At 49.0% G+C, this 17,664-nt stretch overlaps 1 long non-coding RNA gene across 3 annotated transcripts in view; it reads left to right on the top strand.

Moving 5' to 3' along the window:
• LOC308630142 overlaps window positions 1-3,346 on the top strand; it is a 67,736-nt gene extending 64,390 nt beyond the window's left edge. For 2 of the 3 annotated variants that reach the window (XR_014017768.1, XR_014017770.1), the window contains 2 exons: window positions 2,039-2,126; window positions 3,049-3,346. This is a non-coding gene — a long non-coding RNA (uncharacterized lncRNA). The remainder of the gene's footprint in view (window positions 1-2,038; window positions 2,127-3,048) is intronic. The other variant, XR_014017769.1, reaches the window with a different exon arrangement.
• Window positions 3,347-17,664: the final 14,318 nt, after the last annotated feature.

Raw genomic sequence — 17,664 nt, forward strand, 5'->3', positions numbered from 1 at the left:
CCAACACGGCCGTGAAGAGGCGCACAGGCCTTGAGTGGATTAGAGATTGTTCTAGTCATTGTGCCTGGGAGCAGATCTGTCCTCGGCCCCATCTCGATCAACGTCCTTATCAGCGTCTTCCAGGAAGACACAAAAGACAAACTTTAGCAGGAGGGCGGGTGATGCAAAACCAGGGAGGAGCCTGGGGGCCTCTGGACATATCGTAAAGATTCGGGGGGCTTTTCCGCGGGCTGCCAGTGGACCGGGGTGGAGGCACAAGGTTGCCTTTGATGGAGCAGCAAAAAGAGCTTTGGACAGTGAAAGGGCAGGTCTGGACGAGCGTGTCACGATAGCTGTGATGCTGATAACCGTACCGTCTCACGCAGCGCTACTCAGCGTGTGGGCCATGGACCGCCCGTGCTGTGTGTCCTGGATGAGGGCAGGCGCTCCTGCCAGGTGTCCGTGAAAGTCATCACGAAGCACATTGCTTAGTGGAGCCAAACAGGTAAAACTTACCTGCTGAGGGAGGCCGGGCCTCCACCCGCATTCCGGCACCAACCCTCCATCTTGGGAAGGGCCTGCCTTTGAGTAGCACTGAACTGCAAAGGCTCCTTGGTGTCAGTACTAAGTACTTAGTACTAATGGTGCTAAGTACGTTAAGCGCATCCTCACCTTTGGATAGAGGCACAGTGGACTTAGGGCCAGTGTCGTGAAAGGTGGACGTTCACATGTTGGACCAAACGGCCTCACTCTCCTCATCGGATGGGTGGAGGCAGTCATATCTAACACAAAGCGCTGTCGTGCTGGAGGTCAGAAGCATAATGCAGGCAAAGTTCATGGCGCGTTTCCCGGCACATGGTACAAACGTGCTTAGTCCCTGCAGGTGAGAATCAGTGTGCTTCTCCTTAATACCTCTAGGAGGAAAATACTGTTGTTTTCCCTGTTTCATAGGTGAGGAATTGAGCTGAGTTTCAGTGAAGCGTAACAGGGTCCTGTGGTCATGCCGTTCCTGCATGTCAGGACCCAGGCTTAAACCCAGGGATTTTCTGACTCTAGATCCCAAACAGGTGCTTGTTGATCATAGCACACTGCTCGTTCCTGGCTGGACTAGACCAGTGGCTTTTACATTTTTTGACCAAAGCTCAACTGTAGTCATAACCTAGTACCACTGCCGCCCGCCTCCCCCCAGGTACACAGACACGTCTATGACCTGAAACAAAACTTATATGAACGAATGCTGGCCATTCATTAATGCAACACACTCTGCTATCTTCTACTCCATGTTATTTCATTTTTAAAGAAAAAGCTGGGGCTTCCCTGGTGGCGCAGTGGACACGGGTTCGTGCCCCGGTCCGGGAAGATCCCACATGCCAAGGAGCGGCTGGGCCCGTGAGCCATGGCCGCTGAGCCTGCGCGTCCGGAGCCTGTGCTCCGCAACGGGAGAGGCCACAGCAGTGGGAGGCCCGCGTACCACAAAAAAAAAAAAAAAAAGAAAGAAAAAGCTGGTGGTGACCTATTGAATTGATTTCCTGGCCCACACATGGGCTGGAACCCACAAGGTGAAAATGCTGTAATAGCAGTTTCTATGAACTCGTCATTGTAATTTTCTCTGATTCTCCAAAAAACAAAACAAAACAAAAAACACAAACAAAAGCCTTCAAACCCAATTCCCTTCACCCAGACAGAAGACCTGAACGTGGGAGCAGTTCATGTGGAAAAGAATAAGGATTTTAGCTGAGGCTGAGCTGTGGAAACACTGCAAAGGTGAGGGCAGAAAGCTGGCCTTCAAGGCCCGTGCAGGAGCCCTGCATTCCCTCTGGGTGCCAAGTTTTAGGAGAATTCAACCACCTGAACAGGTTCGGAGAAGCGCAGTCAAGGTGGAGCCAGGTCTGAAATTGTTCAAGGAGCCAGGCATGTTTAATCTGATTTTGATGGGAAAGAGTCTCTAACCCATAAAAAAAAAAGTATATTATGATAATAGGTCTGTAAGGTAGTTGAATAAGTCTTGGCCCGTCTGATGCATTATGTCACATCAAGCTTATTTTTATTGGGTTTTTAGATTTTGTGTCTAAACTGAGAATCATGCAAAATGATTGTTACTGCACTTCCGTCCTGTGAAAGGCAGTCAGGAAACCGCCCCTCCCAGGGTAAGTGGAGGAGCTCTCAAGCTTGCCCTTGGCCAGACGGTTGCCCAGCTTCAAAGGGGTTTCAGAGGGCGGGACCCACTGCAGCCCAGGCTGTGCCTTGGAACTCAGACATTCCTCTCCTGGAGCCTGGCCCACCCGGCGGGAAAGCCCCCTGTTCCTGATGCTCTGGGCTGGTGGGAAGCTCTTGCCCGGTTGTTTCCCTCCCTCCTGGGCTCCAGCCGAGAGCCGATTCCCCATGAGTCAGGAAAGGAGGGAGTGAGAGGCTGAACGGCCCCTCCCCGGCTTTCACGGGGCCTCGGGGACGCCTGGGACTGGAATTCCCCCTGGAAGGTGGCTCCAACAATAGACGTTTGCACTGTGTGGCCGGTAGGGCGTTCTGCTGGAACAAGTAGCAGCAGGTTTGTTGGTAGTTTGTTAGATTCAGGAAGGAAAGGGGAGAGGGGAGTCAAGAATGACTCAAGGCTGTGTGGTTGGGAAACCTCGGAGCAAAATCAGGCCACCAGAGCACAGTGGGCAATCTGAAGTGGTACAGACCGGGGGCGGGGGGAGAGGATGGAAGTTTGGATGGTACTTCGTTTGTGGCTTAGAGTCGGAGCTGTGTCCCTGAAAGTCTGTGTTCATGAAAGCGGGAGGGGTTAAAATACTCTGTAGATCTTGCTGCTCAACTGTTTACCGTCCAATGTTAAATCCTGGTCCTTGGGGCGAAACGTGGTCATAGTTAAGGGTGAAGTGGGTCTTAGGGATGTTGGAGTTGGGCTGTTGTCCTGGATGACATTTATCTGCTGGCATCCTGGATTGAGTTCCACTTTTAGGATATAATTGACACATGCATTTTTGGTGGTTCTTTCAGTAGACTTAAAATGAAAGGGTTAATGAGGTGCTGTCTGAAAATGGCTGTCTTCATTTTATTCTGCTCTCTCAGGTGGGGAGAAACCGGTGGCCCCCCGCAGCCCGGCACCCCATCTAGTTGATGGAGATGAAGGGAGGGGCTGCTGAAGCAGAGGAAGTTGTGCGCATGCGCGCCTGGGGGGGCGGAGTCGGGAGGGACGGAGTGATGGAGCACGATGCTGACAAAAGCATCACTTGTCACGTATGGGGCACGCCCTATGCAGGAGCAGTGTTCTAAGCACTGTATATGATGGTCTCATTCGATTTGATTTCAACAACCCAATTAAAGGATTACTATTACTGCCCTCCTTTTATAGTTAAAGAAACTAAAGTCAGGGAGGCTGGCGGATTCACCCAAGGTTGCGGGGCTGGGATGGCCTGACCACCAAGCTGCACCATGAACACTTCCCAGGCAGGTACTGTCCTCACCTGGCTTGATAAACCAGCAGAAGGCGGGAGAGTCAGAAGCTGGAGAGACTGTTTTCTAGGGGGGCAGTGTTGCTTCAAGTGCCCGGGTGATAAGTTGTGATCCAACATCAGGGACATCCAACACATGCTTCTCTCTATTTTCCAAAGGCCATGGGGACGTCAAGGCTTTGGGTGCTTCCACGGGGAGGGCCATGGCCCTCTGAGAAGATACACACCCCGGAGCGCCGGCAGCCCTGCGGTCGAGCAGCCCACAAGCGCTCATGTGCAGTGGATTTCCGCAGGGAAGCGGGGTGGACCATTCAGGGGGATGGCAGGGGAGGGCACTTAGGAACTGGCCAAGGACCAAGGTTCTGCAGCAGCTCAGGGGACACCACCCAAGCCAGCTGAGCTCAGGAAAATGCAACCTACTTGTCCCCACGGGCAGGTGAGGTCAGGAGAGGTGCTGAAGGAGTGAGGAACCTCCACTCGAAAAACAAGTCTTTACTCAGTTTCTTTCTATCAGTTCCAGAACCTGTTCAAAGCACAAAGCAGGGGACATTTTCTACCAGGAAAGTAAGCTCACCTCAGTTGTCAAGGGTTTGTGGAAGGGACTGCTTCTCAGCCAGGCTTGTGTCCCCAGAGTCAAGGGCACATGACAGATGCTCAACCAGTGTCCCCCAGCCTGAGCATTCCACACGTGAGAGGAACAGGCCGTGTCCGGTTTTTAGGGGACAAATGTAGGGCTTTTCCTCGAAGCTGTTTAGATGCTACATGAGGAAATGCAAATAGGAAACATCTTACAGTAAAACAACAAGCAATTATTACCTAAAGATGAAAAATTCAGTCCCTGGAATAGAACAGCACATAGAGATGAGACGCAAAGCTTAAAGCCATGAGAAGGAGAAGAAAAGCAACGGCACCTTCAGATACTGCGGAGAAATGGCCTTGGGAGAGAATTTAGGTTTTACAGTCTTCACCCCAAATTCCAGTGTCCCCTCTCGCTCTGACCCTCTGTCTGTCATTTTTCAGTCTGCAGCCCGTTGGTGATGGTGATGCTGCTACTGCCTGGACCGTGCGGGGCCTCATACCCTCAGTGCCAGTGCTGCGATGTGGCTGGACCACGAGGAGGGTGGGTAAGGGGCAGCACGTTTTGCGTGGTTCCTTTTGCTTGGCAGGTTGGAGCACAGACTAGAATGTTTTCCATTTACTTTGCTTGTTGCCTCCTTCTTTGTTGTGAGTTGCCCTTGAGATTCTGACTTCACTGTCTGGTGACGTTGCTGATCCTTAAAGTCACAAGTTATGCACTATGTAAGAGTACGTGGAAGCATTTTACTGGGAACTCTTTCAAATAGTCACTAAACGACTCATTCTAATTCAGGGAAGGTCTAGTGGGCCTACCCTCCTAATGACTGATACTTTGCTGGGAGCTTTCCATTATATTGTTCAAGAATCAGAAAAAAATTCCTGCAGGGAGGGATTATTAGCCCCATTTGAAAACTGAAGTTTAGAGAAATTAATTGTCTATTCCTTTTACTGAAAGAGACAAATGGTCCACATATGTGATTTCTTTAACAAGCTGCAAAATAGATAAATAGATGCATAAATCCATAAATACAAATATGTTCAGTACCTAACACTGATTAAAAATACTCTTCAGAACATCTTTGGAAAATAGGTCAGAAATAGTGTTTCATTCTGTATCTCGCGGTACATTTTGGACAAGGTAGAAATGAAATTGTTTGCACACCGGCATATCAATGGAAAAACTGGCCATTTGGGGATTACATTCTTACAAAATAAATTAGTAATATTGTTTCAGCAGCACTAAATGCTCCAAGGAGGATAAAACAGAGTGACCTGCTGCGCAGTGACTGGGGTAAGGTGAGCTGACATTACAGGGTGGCCTCAGAAGGGCTCTTAGCAGAGACATCAGAGCTGAGACCCAACTAGGGAGGAGGAAAGAACCCTGTGTGTGACTGGGGAGCAGCACTGGGGCATGCAGAGCCCTTATGGAGTCAGGACTGGGCAGGGAGCGGTCTGGGCAAGGAAGGGATCGGAAGACTTAGCACCATTTGAAACAGTGTCACTTGTGAAATTACCTGTGAATTGTCTACCATCCTCTAAGACTGTAAACTCCAAATGGCCAGGGACTCATCTGTTTACTCTTGTTTCCTGCTCTAATCTAGCTCTGGCACAGCGTCTGGTATATAGTAGGTAGGCAGCAATATTACTCAATGAAAGAAAAAAAATGCTACTGTAGTCAAGTCTATCCAACCCAGGTCCTTACTTTGCAGATGTGTTAGATACTCAGCAGAGGGGAAGCTACTTCCAGCAGGATGGGACCTGCCCTGGGTTTCGGCTGGTCAGCCTCTGATTCTCCACTGCACCATCCTGCCCCCTGCTGCTTAGCGTATCAAAAAAAAAAAACCCCAAAAAACTAAAAAAGCAAAACAAAACAAAAAAATAACGGTCAGTGTTTCTAAAGGCACAGTTTCTTCTGGAGAGAATTTCTCACTCTGCAGAATTGACATTCTAAGTTATATTCGAAGGAACTTTGTTTCTTGTGTGTTCCTCTCACAAAAATGATATTTTCTGTATCAAGGAGGAAAGCAAACAGACTGTGCCTTTTCTCTGAGCATTGAAACAAATTTGAGACCACAACGCAATAGCAAAACACCCCGAATAAGCCAATTATAAAGTGGGTAAAGGACTTGAACAGACATTTCTCTGAAGAAGAGATACAAATGGCCAACAGGGGTATGAAGTGGTGCTCGACACCATGAATTCTCAGGGAAATGCAAATGGAAACTACAACCAGCTGTCAGCTCACCCATGTTAGGTGGCTATTATTCTTCAAAACGTGTAGGTGAGGTTGTGGAGAAGGGCAACCCTTGTACACTGTCGGTATTAAATTAAAATGGTGTAGCTGCTATGGAGAAGAGTATGGAAATTCCTCAAAAAGTTACAACCAGAACTACCGTATGATCCAGCAATCCTACGTCTGGGTATTTATCCAAAAGAACTGAAATCAGATCTCGAAGAGATATCTGCCCTCCCGTGCTCATGGCAGCTCTTTACGCAATAGCCAAGATACGGCAGCAACCCAGGTGTCCACTGACGGATGAACGCATAAAGGAGGTGATGTCCGTACACATATGAAACAAGAAGAAGAGAAAAGAAAAAAGAAGAAAATCCGGCCATTTGCAGCAACATGGATGGACCTGGAAGATGTTATGCTAAGTGAATCAAGCCACTTACAGAAGGACAAATACTGCATGATTCTACTGACATGAGGAATCTAAAATAGTCAAACTCATAAAAGCAGAGAGTACAAGAGTGGGGGCCAGGGCTTCCCTGGTGGCGCAGTGGTTGAGAGTCCGCCTGCTGATGCAGGGGACACGGGTTTGTGCCCCGGTCTGGGAAGATTCCACATGCCGTGGAGCGGCTGGGCCCGTGAGCCATGGCCACTGAGCCTGCGCGTCCAGAGCCTGTGCTCCGCAACGGGAGAGGCCACAACAGTGAGAGGCCCGCGTACCGCAAAAAAAAAAAAAAAAGAGTGGTGGCCAGGGGGTGAGGGAGGGGAAAGAAGAGCTCTTCAGTGGTTGTAAGGTGTCAGCTCTACTTGATGAGTGAGTTCTAGAATCTGCCGTACAACAGGGTACCTGCACTTTACAGTGTGGTGTGCACTTCAAAATGTGTTACGAGGGTCAGTCTCATGGTGAGTATTTTTACCATAAAAACAAACAAACAACAAACAGAAACAAAGGGACACAAGGAAACTCTGGGAGGTGATGGATCAGTCTATTCCCTCGATTGTGGTGATGGTGTCATGGCTGTTGTACAGATGTTAAGACTCATCAGACTGTACACATCAGATTCATGCAGCTCCTTGTGTCTCAGTTACACCTCAATAAAGCTGTTAAAAAGACATAAAACAGTATGAGACCCTCAACCAGGGGCTCTGGTGACCGAAATGAAGGTAATGAAGATGACAAGGGATTTATCACCCTCCGGGGCCCCTACCTCCCTGGGCTACTGGCATCGCTCAGAGCTCCTCTCTGCCTGGGCTGAAGACATACTTACCTGGGTGTTGAGAGAGTGACAAGTGAAGCTGATGCTTGCATATTAATAGTCTAGTAAAAAAGATTACTGGGTTGTGACCATTAGAAGTCAGTTCCCCCCCCGCCGCGCAGGCCCACATCTTAAATGGAGCAGGCACTTAACAGATGTAGGTTGAGTTGAACCAATCTACTTGTTATGGGGACTTGACCTCCACTTCATGGTGTCTTACTAAACGAAAACATAGTTTTCAAGATAAATATTCAAAACATCAACTTCAAAATAAGGTGAAAAGCTCCCATGTTCACATGCCACATTCTATTTGTATGCCACAGACGGTCTATTGAACAAAATGGGTTATTTTGTTGGCCATTTAATAAAGTCTTATTGAAAGTAGATTATTTGGTTGGATGGTATAGGCCACTAGAAAGGGAAAGCAGTTATAGGTGCTGTAGTCTGGATGTTTCTTTATCAGAATAGGAAGAATGTGCCCTCTGATACATCCTAAGAGTCGTGAATCTCAGACGAGCTCTGGTCTTCGCTGGCGTGCGCTTGTGAGTCACATGCAGTGTTTGCTGTTGCTCCAGGTAATCCGGTGACGATGCAAATGTCACTGTTCCCTCTGACCAGCACAGGCAAGAGCCAGGTTTACTCCCAAGCAGTGTCCCTGAGCCACAGGCTCCCTAGGATGCCAGGCCCTGGACTCTGATTCTTCCGAACTCCAGCCCTTCCTTTAAGAAATTCTGGAGGCAACTGAGGAATTTCGTTTTGGAAATTACAGGTAAAATATATGCTTTTTTTCTCCTTGCCCTTATAAAAACAGGAAATGGTAATTAAAATTTTAAGCTTTATAACTGGGTTTTTAAAAGGGAGGATGTCTTAAATTTTTGTTGAAATGTGGAAGATTGCTTAATTGTGTGGAAAATACGCCAACGATGGTAAAGAAAGCAGGAAAGGCCGGAGCTAAATCATTTTTAGTCTTGGTTGCTGAGGGGAATGAACTTATTTTTCTTGTGGGGAACTTTTGCAGATGTTTCTAAGGAATTCTAGCTTTCACAGATTGTTTGGACAACTGTTCTCAAGTTCAGGAACCTGTGGGCCGTGCACAGGACTTGGAATCGATCCTCAGGGCCCTCGGGGACCCATGGAGGGTGGTCAGAGGATTAATATCATCAGCTTTAGGTTTTAGAAAGAATAACTGACATTTTTTAAACTATGGAGGCAAACAGGAGAGTGACTTACAGTAGGGCCAGACCAGACGGAGGCCTGACGGCCAGTGAGGAGGCCATGGAGAAGTCTGATGTGGGTTGACTCCTAGGGAGGTGAAGGGCCAGATGGGAGAGCACGAGAAGGATCTGCAGAGCACGAGAAGGAGCAGTGACGCGTGTAGGACTCAGGCTCCAGCGGGAGAAGCAGAGTTTGACACGGCTCTGCGCTTTCTAACCTGGAAGACATTAACTTCTCATGTTCTCGCAACTGCAGTGCTTCATGTTCCGTGAGTAACACTGAAGCGGCAAACATATTCCTAGCGTGCAGAACAGGTAAGCTGAGAGGAGAAGCTTCCGGGGCATCCTGGCGAGAACGTGGGACGTGGAGCGGGGGGCACCCCCTGGGTGTGTACCTGCGGCAGCCTGAGGCCGCTACGGGCACGTCAGCCGTTGTCTTAGAGGATCTTCTGGCTGTCCAGGCGGAAGTCCGTTGTCATTTCACTGAAGCTCCGAGCTGCTCTGTGTGCTGTGGGGCCGGAAGGGCATCAGGAATCCACGGCCCACCTCCTCCCCCCGCCAGCTCACACCACACGTGGACAGGCCAGAGTCTTGGGGTCTTCTGGCCGCAAGAGCGCCGGTGGGGAGCCCCTCCGCTCTCGCTCAGGGCTGAGTCCACTGGACACGCTCCCCGAGGGAGGAGGACGCGGCCGGTGCTGGGTTTCCCGTGAGGCAGCGTCGCATCGTGGTCCAGGATGCCTGCCCCCGTCCGTCCACCCGGGGCAGATTATTTCTTCTCCTCCTCCTGTTTCCAAATCTGTCCGTTGGGAACAGTAACGGTAGGGCTGGGCAGGGCCCAACGTACGGTGGTCAGTACATTGTGAGGGCCCAACACGTGAACACAGATCTCGTTTCTTCTGGTCTGGTAGGTCGACATCATTCAGGTGGGGAGACCCACGTGGCCAGTGGCACATCTGGTGTCATCGCTATTCAGTGGCTTTATGTGGGGCTAGCGCAGGAGCCTCGGCGTGGGCATGCAGGCTCTAGCACCCTTCCCCCAACGCCCAAGCATTGGGGATGGGGCCACTCCGCATCCTCGGGAGGTGTGATGCAGAGTTTGCATGCTGAGAGACCACAGCGGATTGTGGGGAGCACCAGGCAGGGAAACTCTTTGAGCCCCGTTATCCCAGGAGCTGGGGATCCTCAGAAGAGGGTTTTGTCAAGCTGGCCCCACTCCTGAACTTGTTAATAAATCCTCAACTTCCTTATTTCATTTGGCATATCTGAAATTAAGGCCATAACACTTTCACAGGAATATACCATGAAATCTCTTTCTCCCTTTTGGCCAACCAGAGTTGATATATTTTAAACCTGTGATGTGGGTTCTGAATAAACGCAGAGCGACTGTTAAGTTGGTTGCCATCAGCACTGTAGCAATAGGTGTTCAGTGTCTGTTGACATTTACTTTCTTTAGTCTCAGACAGATTTCATAGCAACATAACACAAAAGCCGAACGGCATCCCTGGAAACTTGTAAGCACAGCGAAGGCCTGGATATATCACAGTAGAAGGATTCCTCAGTACAGGGAAACGCTAGGGAAGTTTGGCAAACATGACTTAACCGGTCAAGCCGTGTAGAAAGGAAACATCGCAGATGGTCAGCTTATAAAAAATAAACTGTGGCTTTTCAGGTGATTAATCAGCAGAGTGTATAAACTCTGGCCATTGGTTTATCTTATTCCAGGTTAATCTACATAATCACAAAATAATTTTAGTAATTAGAAAATGGAGAAAAGATCAATGACAAATATCATTGCTAGAACATTCTATGAGGAATGTTGGTGAATGCCATATTCTAATTAGTTATGTATCCTGATAACATATGAATTAATACCATGGTGTTGTACATACAATAACTATACTCAGATAATGAAAATACACTCAAATGTAAATGAAAATAATTTTTGATTTTTTTTGAGAAGGTATTTCAAATTTTTATGGCATCTCAGGGACATTAACATAAATATCACTTATCGCAATAAAGTACCGTAGCTACCGAAGGCATATGAGATTGGCTGCCAAAGAATAGATGGTCCTCTAACATACCTAGAGAAAGATAAGGTCTTAATAGTTAGTATTAAGTAATTTAAAATGAAGCTTTCTAAAGTATCCACAGCTTTTCTATTGCTCAAATGATTCAAAACTCAGAGTTTCAAATTTCTTGTCTTAATTACATTCATCTATGAAACTAGTGAATATGGGTATAACATTTTTACACCCATTAAGAAAATGATGACTGATTGATGATTGCTTTTTATTAAACAATTAATAAAGCTACCTGACATTTCAGAGAAGGCATCTTTGGATATTGAAATGATAACATTTGTCTATGATAAATAAGCCAGTCTCTGAAAGAAAAGAAAGATTTTTAGTAATGTTAGAGCTGGTAAAGTGTCACTATACATTTATATATATATAATGACATATATACATTTATATTGTCATCTAAGATTTCAATATTAATTGATCAGAAAAGCATTTTCATAGCAGGTACTAGACACATGGCATCTTCTTCAACATAGAAGAGAAAAGCAGGGTTTCAAAGGTCTTTGAAGGTCCCCAAGGGAGTTCTGTGCAAAGAGCACAGGGCCAGGCAAACATCTCCTATTTCTGCAGATTTTGCCCTGGCTGGTGATGCAGGTGCTTGTCAACAGGCCTAACCCTAACCCCAACCCTAACCTAACCCTGACCCTAACCCTAACCCTAACCCTAACCCCAACCCTAACCCAACCCTGACCCTGACCCTAACCCTAACCCTAACCACTCAAGGTGGCCCAGCGGTAACTGTGGACTCTTTCCCTTACGTCTGCCCCCTGTTATCTGCCCCCTGGTCTCACCACTCGGACAAGGAAGGAAACCAAATCCCAAGAAAGAAAGAGGAAAACATAACTGGATTCCCTTTATGCCCGGGGCAGAAGGGTCAGCCCGGGGGCTGGCTCTGGTTGCTGGGGGGCTTCCTAAGGAGATGGGAGATCGGGAGAAGGCCGAGAGGGGGGCGCTCCCGGGCCTCCCTCACCCTCCGCACCACCCCCCACCGGTCACACTGGGAAGCTGGGTCCTGAGATACGCTTGCGTGTTGGGGTGGGCCTCTGAGAACCCCCGTGCAGAGGACTGTCTTCCTCTTCTCAGTCTCCATTTCCACGTGTGTGCTGCAGAGCAAGGACCTCTTCTGTAGGCTTGTTTGATTTTTAAGAGTCAGCACATTTTAAATGCCCTACAAACATTAGCTGTTGTTATATCTTTTTTAACAGTTAAATCTTCACACCATGACTCCAAGGCCCATACATTTGTCCAACAAATGGAAAGGGCAGGAAAGGACTAACCTGGAAGCAGTAATGTTGGCTATTTCATCAGAAATGTAAGCTCACCCCAGGAGGAGCTACCTCAGGTTACGTTGCTGTAACAGACTTGATGGCCATGGCTTTTCCTCACAGAAATGGCGACTCTCCCTAGAACATTCCGGTCCAGGTCTTCTGTGGGTGGGGCTTGAGGCTTCCATCCTGCCCTGTATTCATGACGTCAGGGCCGGAAAGCACAGGGAACACACAGCGTTCCGTGCACAGATGTACAGCAGTGCTCTTCGGCCTCTGGAGGCCTGTTTCTGAACGCAGACTTTTTGGCTAAGGGGATTTCTCTCATTCGGTCATTACAGGGTCTGATGGCCACACTGAAATGGATGTTGCCATTCTGGGGGGACCTGGGGGTGCCAAGCACCTGGCCCGTTTCCCGGCAGAGGGGTGAGGCTGGGCTCTGGAGCCAGGGCCTGGCCTGGGCCTGAGACCCGGACCCATGACTTCCTGGCGCTGCCTGGGGGAGTTTCTCGAGCTCTCTGAGCCGCAGTTTCCTTCCTGGTACAACAGGGCGGGTACAGGAACTGACCTCAGATGGTCGTGGTGAAGGAAAGGCGCGCCCAGCACGTGTTAGCGGGGCCGCGTGGCACGTCACCTTCACAAGACCCACAGTTGCACAGCTGCCTTCTGAGGTCAGGTCCGCCCCCAGGGCCCCGGAAATGGCCATTTAGTGGCGCCATCAGAGCCTGCAATGACAGGGCCCTAGGGCACTAACTAATACAGGTGTCCACCTAACAAGACACTGGGCCCTGAACGAGCCCAAGCAGGCAGGCCTGTCTGGAGCCTAGAGCCCCCCAAGCCCGGCTCTGTGCCCCCAGAGAGCAACCGTGAGGGACTGCGTTCCTGCCAAGCCTCCACTACACGTCTTCTGCCGATGGAGCGGGTGAGCTCTCTCTTCCTGCCCGGACAGAGGCCGCCCTGATGGACAGCGGACGGGCTTGGCCTGCTGAGGTTTTAGCTGCCTGTGATGGGCACGTCGTCCCGTGCCTGGCAGTCTTCCTGGCACCTCGCACACCGAGGGCTCACAGCGCTCTTCTTTCTGAGACCCGCCTAAGAGGTCACACGCTCTACAGAAATCCTCCGCCACCTGCAGACCCCGTCCGCCGACACACGCACGTCCGCTACCCTTACTCCTGGGACGCTGGAGGCCCCCGGGGTCCCCGTCCACACGCTGGAGGACTCGGCCACCTCCCGAGCTCCGCAGCTTCTCCCCAGCTCTGCCCACCCTCAAGGAGCCGGGCCAGGAGCGCAGAGCCCGGCCCGCCGCCAGGACTCGGCCGTGGGTACCCGCCTCGCGTCAGTGAACTCGGCCGGCTCAGGACACGGGGCGCTGGGAGCCGGGGAAGCAAGTTCCAAGGTTCCAAGTGGACGTGGGCCCCGAGCACAGCCCCTCCATGGACCCGGTGAGCGCCGCGGACTGGGCCGCGTCTCTGATCTGGTTTCGCGGTCTGTGCAGCGGCGCTAAGGCCCCATCGCAGGCCCTCAGCCCTCGGCCCTTCCTCCCAGTCAAAGGAAAGTGCACCTTTCAGGCTGTGGAGGACGGAGGATCCCCAAGGAAAGCCCCGCTCACCCTCCTCCCCGCGGAAGGACCGGCCAGAGCAGGTGCTGCTCAGATCAAAGCTGCCCACTTCGAGCATCTCCTTTTTAAAATAATTTAAAACTTTTATTGGAGTACGGTTGATTTATAATGCTGTGTTCCTGCTGTACGGCAAAGGGAATCAGTTATACATATACATACATCCACGCTTTTTTAGATCCTTTTCCCATGCAGGCCATTACAGAGTATTGAGTAGAGTACCCTGTGCTCTACAGTGGGTCCTTACTAGGGATCTGTTTTATATATAGCCGTGTGTATGTGTCAGTCCCAGTCTCCCACTTGGAGCATCTCCTCTTGGTGGCTGCTTGTTCCTTCCTTCTTAGGGGTGTCTTCGTTCAGTTGGCTCCTTTCTCCCTATCTGAGCTGTGACTCTGTGACCTGTGCTGGCCCAGGAGAGCTCCAGTGGTGACCGGGCAGTAGAAAGGGTCAGCACTGAGCTCAGAGCCCCTACCATCTCCCCAGACCCTGGGCCCCCCCTCCTTGTTCCAAAGTGAAGGGGAAAAGATAAGAGATTACATGCTGAGGAGTTATCTACAAAGGGCTCAGATCAGCAAGTGCTACAAGCCACAGAGACAAAACAACCTTACAGGACCAGGAAAGTGCTGAGGTGTGTGTGCCTACCAGAGGAGGGTTCCAAAGCCCCACGGGGTTGGGGATCCCGGCTGAGTCTGTGGTGGAGGTGAAGCTCGGAGGCTCGCCTGGTCCCACCCTAGTATAGGGGGAGGGGGTTAGAGCCGACCGGTCCCCTTGCAAGTTCTGCCTGGAGCTCTGGACCCACCCTTTGTCCTGGGTTTTCCCTGATTTTCTTATAGTTGATCTGAAATCCCTGTAGCTCAAAAGGCAATCTGACTTCTGCTTCTCCAAAGACAAATCTCAAGGGAAAAACTCTTCAATATAGGCAATTATTTTGTCTCCTTACATCTAAGTGCCTATTTGACATATTTTGTCAAACTTCCTTTAGTCACAGAATGTAATATTGTTATTCATCAGTTAAGGTCTTTAGACATACAGAGGGATGCCTACACCTGGCAAAATGAGTAGAGAACTTCCATTATATTCTGGTAAAAGGGCCAACTTAATATGGGCATCAATACCTAAGCAATTTTTTTTTATAGCCTTAGATCCAAATACCTTTCAGGAAACTACAAAAGGCTTTATTTTTACAGCTTAATTCAAAGCTTATCAAGGTCACAGGCATTTCACTTATTATCAGAGGGCTTCCTGAGGAAAAGTAGAGTAAAAATAGAGGCATGCAGGTTGCACAACTTTACTTTTTAATAGGTGGGAAGGAGAAGGAAAAATATTCCTACTGGTTTGAGGTAATTATTTTCAGCGTAATGGTCTTTGAATGCAGTAAGCAATGGGAAGCAAAATGACCTCACTTTGTAGATTCAGGAAAAAAAAATCACTCTTGTGGGAGAGGAATCTATTATAAAATATTGGATTTGAGAATGTTTCACAAAATTTCAGGGTCCTCTGAAGCATTTCTGTAAAATCTTTAGGAGTAATGTTTGTGGTTGGTGTGATGTATCTGTGATTTATTGCATTAGATCAGGCATTGCCGAAACATCCAAACTATTTATTTTACTGTCTGAATGTGTGTATTGGGGGTGGGGGAGGTGGAGGGAGATTTGTTTCAAGACCAGTGCCTGGCACACAATAATGCTTCTCTCAGATAATTCTGGCTGCACGTAACTGAAACATGAAAAATAGATATAAATATGTTTCTTTCTTATTAAAAAATATGAATCCACAGTGCAGGGCTGATGTGGTGGATCTACAATGCGAGACCGAGGATACTTCTATCTTTTCACTCTGCTGTGACTGACTACCATTCCCTTGGACCGCCCTGTGGCCCAAGATGGCTGCTGGAGCTCCAGCCATTGAACCACATTCCAGGACAGAAAGGAAGAAGAAGGAAAACGAAAAGAGAATCCCTCCATATTTAGGAGTCTTCCTGAAAGAACCATACAACACTACTGCTTCCAACTCTGTGGTTAGACCTGGAAGCAGATGGCTGTGATGGACATGGGCAAATGTGCTTGGCTTAAAGTACTTAAAGGGCTGGAGTTTTAAGGAAAGAAATGAATGTGAAGAGTATGTGCCTGGCACATACTAAGTACTCAATAAGTATCAACGGTAATTATTAATAATGCAAAGAGCAGAACAGAAATGTTAAAAGTGATGTGGAAAATCCAGTGGCCCACATGCCTTTATTCCTGGGTTGTCTTGAGGGCGGGAAGAGGGCAGCTAGTATCAAAGTATTAATCCTCGCAGAGTGTGGTCGTCCTTTTTCAGAAACCAGTTTGATCAGTATTTAATGGTCTGTGTCTCTTTCCTTTCGTATAGTTTGCAGTATTTGTCAAACTGTTCTCAGCGATTTTCAAACAAATAAGCAAATGCACAGAACACGCCTTCTCCCAGAAAACTCATAAGCAAACGTTGTTGAAAAGGAAAACTGACTTTCGGTCTAGATGAAATAATCCATGCTTAGTCATCAGTTCTGCCTTTGGCCTGCTGTGTTGCAATAAGAAACAGAAAGGACGCCATTAGGCCCAACAGAACTCCAAATATACCTGAGGTTTGGAAGTGACTCATGAGCGGAGGTTCCTTTATGACGTGTGCTGCTGCTACTGCTCCAGACACTGCCTCCCCAGCCCCGTGTGGCCTTGACCAGATGTGTCACCAAGAGCCCTCTGTCTCTCCTCTCTGCCCGGGTAGGCGGTCCCCTCCCCTGGACTCACTATGTGCTGGTCCTGCTGGCACGTGACACCTCCCTCCCTGACCGGCTCTGCTGGGGTGCTGACACTTCGCCCTCATTCCTGTCCCCTCCAGCCCTCCCCTGGCCCACGGACCAGTCCAGTTTCCCCAGGGCGGCCTCTGTGTTTCTGCAGCCTGCACCACACTTGTAGTTACTTGCTTAGAGCTGATCTTCCCTGGGAGACGTGAATTCCGGTCCCAGGGACTCTGTCTTCCTGTTCACGGCTGTGTCCCATACCTCGTGTCCCCTCCCATGGCCGTAGAAAGGTTCCAAGGCCAGGCATGGACTCAGGGCCTCGGTACAGTCCACGCCTACACGGACCCTGGGGAGTCTGAGTGGGAGGGCCAGTGAGATCAGTTAGTTCACCCGGCCTTTTTCAGATGAGGCAACGGTACTAGCTTGGCCTGTTGAACAAAGTGCCACAGACCTGGTGGTTTGCGCAACAGAAATGTACTGTCTCACAGTTCTGGACGCTAGAAGTCCGAGGTCAGTGTCAGTGGGGCTGGTTTCTACTGAGACTGTGGTGAAGGCTCTGTTCCCTGCCGTTGTCGCAGCTTCGGGGCTTTGCTGGCAGTCTCTGGTACCCTTTGGCTCAGAGAAGCATCCCCTGATCTCTGCCAGTATCTTCACGTGGTGTTCTCCCTGTGCCCACATTTCCCTCTTATAAGGTCACCAGTCATACTGGGTTAGGGCCCATCTAGCACCTCATTCTAACTTGATCATCTGCAAAGACGCTGCTTCCAAGGAAGGGACCATCCACAGGTACTGGGGGTCAGGACTCAGCATCTCTTGGGGGGAAACAATCCAGCCCAGAATGATGTCTAAGTTCATCACACATTGTCCTCTCTGTTGAAAGACAATGCTCCTTACCCACCATTTTTAAAATCTGGGGGTTGTGTTATTTCCCTAGGTTTAGTCTTATTTGTGTGTTTTTTTTTCTTTTTTTTTTTAATGTGAGCAAGAACCATAAGTCAGAGGAAAACCTGGGTTATAAATTAAGAGGTTGGTTTGCTCGGGTAATGGAGCTTGTTTGCTAAGTTTGGAAAATTGTCTTCATATGGTGCTTTCTTTTTTTGTAAAATTAATTAATTAATTATTTTGGCTGTGTTGGGTCTTCATTGCTGCATGTGGGCTTTCTCTAGTTGCATCGAGCACGGGCTACTCTTCGTTGCGGTGTGCGGGCTTCTCATTGCGGTGGCTTCTCTTGTTGC

Source organism: Mesoplodon bidens (genome assembly GCF_964165515.1).
Source record: "Mesoplodon bidens genome assembly, chromosome: 16".
Lineage (NCBI taxonomy): Eukaryota > Metazoa > Chordata > Mammalia > Artiodactyla > Ziphiidae > Mesoplodon > Mesoplodon bidens.